The sequence below is a fragment of the Propithecus coquereli genome, unplaced genomic scaffold (genome assembly GCF_000956105.1).
Source record: "Propithecus coquereli isolate 6110/MARCELLA unplaced genomic scaffold, Pcoq_1.0 Scaffold111, whole genome shotgun sequence".
NCBI classification, from domain to species: Eukaryota; Metazoa; Chordata; class Mammalia; order Primates; family Indriidae; genus Propithecus; species Propithecus coquereli.
This window is the reverse complement of record NW_012135081.1, coordinates 7,431,043-7,436,120: the sequence shown is the minus strand read 5'-3', so window position 1 is coordinate 7,436,120 and position 5,078 is coordinate 7,431,043. Positions and strand designations below refer to the sequence as shown.

At 53.8% G+C, this 5,078-nt stretch overlaps 2 pseudogenes; one reads left to right on the top strand and one right to left on the bottom strand.

Annotated features, from left to right (window-relative positions):
• LOC105817814 overlaps nt 1-5,078 on the top strand; it is a 35,375-nt pseudogene that overhangs the window by 19,867 nt on the left and 10,430 nt on the right.
• LOC105814942 lies at nt 117-1,144 on the bottom strand (annotated as a pseudogene).

Genomic DNA, 5,078 nt, shown 5'->3' with positions numbered 1-5,078 from the left:
TTTTTTTTTTTTTTTTTTTACTTTTCCGCTGGGCCACACGATCTTGGTTCTGGTACACCTTTTGGGCCACCTCTAACAGTTGAGTGATGTTCATTCCTGCAAAATCTTTTGGCTTTTCAGCCTTCAGTGGCACTGGTTGGGGTCATGGCGATGCACACGTCCCCCTTGGGGAACTTGTCGCACTTGAGCATCTCGGGCCAGCAGAAGCTGAAGAAACTGCATGGCGGGCTCGCAAGAGTCCCGCACCACCTCACAGAGCCAGCGGCACGGATAGATGGGCAGGTTGAGGCAGACGGCGCGAAGAGCGAGCAGAGAGAGAGACGCGGAGGGGCCCGATCTACACTGAAGCAATGCAATGTGTCCCGCTCTGCGCAGCTGCCGCGCATGGGGCTGCTCGTCTTCCAAGTGTTTGCAGACGCTTGTTGCTTTGGGCCCTGCCAAGCAGGATGCTGTGTCTGGCCACATCGTAGAATGGGTGACTCATGCTCAGTGTGGGGTCCTGGCCAGCCATGGGCACCGCTGAGACCTTCTCACTGCATCCAGCTCAGCTGCCGCCTCCTCATTCCCCACGGCGCTCAAGGACAGGACCCCAGCAGTCACCAGCTCAGCCAAAGAGCAAGCCTAGAGCATCACAGCAGTGACACAACCTGCTGTCACCTGTGCCTGATGTACTATTTATCAGAGAACAAAACTGAGGCCAGTGGGGGGTCAGACACTTGCACCTGCAGGCCCATGTGGCGGTTCTTGTTAGGCAGGGACACCCAGCTGCCGGCCTACTGCTTCACCTCGGCCATGGTCTCGTGCTCTAGCAGGTTGGGCGGCACCATCCTCTTGTAGCCCACATTGTGGCACAGCCACAGGTCTGCTGGGATGTCCCCACACTGCGGCAGCCTGGCGTAGAAGCCACCGCTAGGGAGCGAGTCGACTGGAAGCTCATGTAGTCATACTCGCTGGCCGAACCTGGGGTCAGGAGCGTGGCTGTCAGTGCCAGCAGTATGCCAGGGCTGGCCCAGCGGCAGTCCCCCTGCGCCGTGCCCGTGGTCCATGCCAGCTCTGTGCATTGGCTCTTCCATGTTGGGGCTGCCCGCTGCCTCCATGTGCCCGCCGCAGGCTTCCAGGGGTCTCCGGGGATAAAAAGCGCCATCCCCAGCCCTGCGCGTCTCTGCAGCTGCACGCTCCTGTTGGGTCCCAGCCAGTGGCAGCCCTCAGCCTGTCACAGGTTGTTAGAGCCAGTTCCCCTCAGCCCCAGGAACAGAGAGGCAGAGTCACCGAGGCTGCAAATGGCAAAGGAGTTTATTGGCTAGCTCGAGCTAGGGTCCAAGTCCCAGAGCACCAACGCAGTGGCCTCCCTATGAACCAGGACCCCACCCCTGGGGTAAAAGTGAAGCTTTTATACTTTCTTTTGCACACGACACACCGGTGGCACACGACACACAGGTTCCACACGACACGTTGGGCACACCATCCTCCCTCCCCCTTTAGTCTATTGGTTCTTTTGAAAGTGGCTGATTGTTTTGACTCTTGATTGGTTGGCTCCAAGCCCCGGGATTTTCAATTTTCGCGCCAGCACCAGTTGTGGTCTGCATTTCGGTTTCGGTTTTGGGGAAACTGAAACTTAGGCCTATTCCAGGAAGTTCAGCTTGTCATGGAGTCACTCCTGCTCTCACTCCTATATTTAACAAACAACTAAAAGCAAGCACGGTTACAGAAGCAAATGGCATCAGTTAGAATCAATGAGAACACATTTTTCTAATCTCAGACAATTTGTTCCACACAAAACAAAGTACATTCTCCTACTATCAATTCCTGTCTTTCAAGGTGCTGGGGCGGGAGCTCACGCAGGGCACGGGCAGCGGCCACGGACAGGGAATTGGAGGGGTGGAGTCGGGTTTCAGGCAGAACAGAGATGGTGGGAGGGGGAGTTCATCTTCTGGCGGCTCTAGGTGAACAGGCTTGGGGCTGGGATCAAAGGGGCCTCTGTGGCCACAGGGTGGAGAGTACCCTGTTCTGTCCCTTCTCTGTACAGAACCTGACCCAAGGGGGCAGCTTTTGGGCAATTCTTAGCCAAGAATCAATATAGGGGAACTGATCTGGGTGTCCTGGGGTGCCTGTAACTTGTTTTCAGACTGTCTGGGTAATAGAAGTGTCACGGGTGCCCGAATTGGGCCACCTAACTCCAAAAGGATGGCCACTCTACTTCGCAGAGTGTCTGGAGGTGATTCGGAGTCATTTTAAGTCCACAGTCGCTGGAAAATTCCTTCTTAAAATTTTTGATCACGTACCTGAGTGCGGTTGGTTTGGACTCGGTCCCCCCATAGTGTTCCTACTGGTCGGAGTCGCGCAAAAGGGGGGAGGGGTTACTTTCAGTTATCTGCCTGGCTGCTCCCCTCGCGGGGATTTTAGGCACGTCTTGGCTAAAGGTGCTCCCATATAATTCCCGGGCCAGATGACTCCCTTTTCGGGGAGAGTAAGTCACCATTATGCCTTGCCGCGCTGCCACAGAAACGCAGGTACAGACCCAATTACGCTCCATAGCTTTTGGCCCTGGAGCCACAGCATTTACACTCACACTCACACACACACAGAGGCTATTACATTCCCCCCCCCACCCCCCGGGAATTTCTGGCCTTTCTGGAACAGAGATTTTACATTCCCCCTCTTGGAATTTCAACCTTCCTGGGACAGACAGAGGTTTTACATTTCCCCTCTGGGAATTTCCACCTTTCTGGGACACACAGAGGTTTTACATTCCCCCTCTGGGAATTTCAACCTTCCTGGGACACACAGAGGTTTTACTTTTCCCCTCTGGGAATTTCAACCTTTCCTTTAGGAGGTGATCAGTCTCCTCTTCTGTCCTTAGACAGGCCTGGCTTCCTTTCGACAAGGTCCCGGGATCTTACCGTGGTTCAGATGGTTCAGATGGCCATTCCTGGCTGCCTGGTTGCCTACACCTCACCGGTGTCCGGGTGGTCCAGAGAGCGTTGGCTGGTGGAGCCCCTCCAAACGGAGAAGAAATTGTCCCCAACCAGGGTCTAGGCTCCTGGATTCCCCGCAAGTCATGAGGGTCAGTTGGCTGATGTCCGTCCTGAGCCGGTGGCCCCAACAGCCAGCGCAATTGGGATTCCCAGTCAGGGAACCAAAATGTTACGGCAGGGCTGACCGGGAATAGACCGAGAGACACACAGAGATTTTGGCAAAACAGGTTTTTATACTTCACGCCAGCGGGCCCAGAGGGGTTTTTGCTCTCCCCAAATTCTGAGCACCAAAGAGCATTGCAGTCTTTTATACACTCTGCTTAAGGGGGAGGGGCACGGTTACAACAGGGTTAACTTTAGTGAGGCAGAGTCCTAAGCTACTTTACAGCCTGGTGCACTAATTGCTACAGGTGATTTATCAGGGTGGCAGCTGCTGGGGGGAGGGGGATGGTCGCAGGGGAGGAGGGTGCCCAGGTAAGGATGGCAAGGGAGAAAGTCTGGTAGTGGAATTTTTAAGAATTCCACTTTAGCAGAATTTTCCAATCTTCCACTTCACATTGAGTGTGAAAGGGGAAGGATTCCCACACATGTACATATAAGCCCCACACAGGCTATGGGCTCTTCATCTCTAGGTAACCAAGTGTTTCAGGCCCAAGGCCCATTCTTATGTGGCTAAGTGGGGGTCAGAGGATTGCGTGCCGGAGACTCTCTTGGCCAACGGAGCCCATGTCCGCAGCCACTGAGATACTCAGGAGCAGGGAGCCCTTGAGGGTGGGTGCGGCCTCTGACTCAGCACAACACACAGCAGCGGGCACTAGTGTGAGTGCAGCATCGGCGCACCCTAGGACAGCAGGGTTGGCTCCTTGAGCCGAAAACCCCAATAGCTGACAGGGAGAGAGACAGGAGATAGAAAAACATTGTTGCCAACTCTTATATGGGTTGTGACCAAGTAGCCATGGTTGCCTTGGCAGTCCCCACATTTGGGGAGCATCCTGGCTGTGAGGTCTGAGCTGAGAAGACCTGGCAGCCTGCTAAGGCGGGGTGGTCAGGGCTCCTGATGAGAGGACGGTGTCAGCCCAGGCCCAGGGTGGTGAGCGTCAGCTGATCACCTGTGCTGCGGGGTCCTTCTGGGCCAAAGGACAAGGCTAGGCCAGGTGTGGGGAGCTGGGCAGGTGGGCAGGGGTGGGCCATGGAGGCCTGTGGGCTCTGGACACGTGCTGTACTTCTTGCTATTGACAGTGGGACCCACGGCCAGAATGTACTCAGGGCAGGTATTTGGTCTAACAGGCACCTAGACACCCACGGGCTGCAGGGAGCAGAATGGCTGTGCATGGGGGGAGCCGAGACTGAAGGCAGAATGATGCTCCCCAGAAGACAACTGCAGCAGCCCCACTGAGAGATGGCCAGAGAATTATCAGGGCAGGAGAGGGAGGAAGGAGATGGAGGAGCATAGAGGGTGAAATGGGGGAATCCTGGTGATGCCTGAATGTGAGGGGCATGGGGGAGATAGCCCGGTGGTGGTGCCTTGCAGCAAAATCTGGGCATTCGGAGCTAGTGAGCTCGGGATGTTAAATATTTGGATCAAGAATTAGTTATTATATCAAGGCAATGCCTTCATGCAACTTTTGACCCCTTTCTGCTCACATTAAAAATCCCAGGCTTTCTACCTTGTACCACCCAAATAGCTTTGTCAATGGAAAAAAAAGCCAAACTCTGTAAAATAATTTTAAACAGATTTACTCTGAGCCAAATTTGAGGACCATGACCTGGAGCCACACCCAAGAGGTCATGAGCAGTGGACTTGATGTGGCTGGGTTCCAGTTTGGTTTTATACATTTTGGGGAGACAGGGATTACAGGTAAAGTCATAAATCAATACTTGGGAGGCATACATTGGTTTGGTCTGAAAAGGTGGGCCATCTGGAAGTGGGGGCTTACAGGTTATAGTGGGTTTAAAGATTCTTTGGCTTGTAATTGGTTAAAGACATGAGGCTTTATCTAAAGGCTTGGAATGTTTTAAGATAAGGAGCTGTTTATCAGAGATAAGCCACTGGACATAGATTTGTTGTGTAAATTGAGGACCTGTAGGTTTGTCTTGAATACC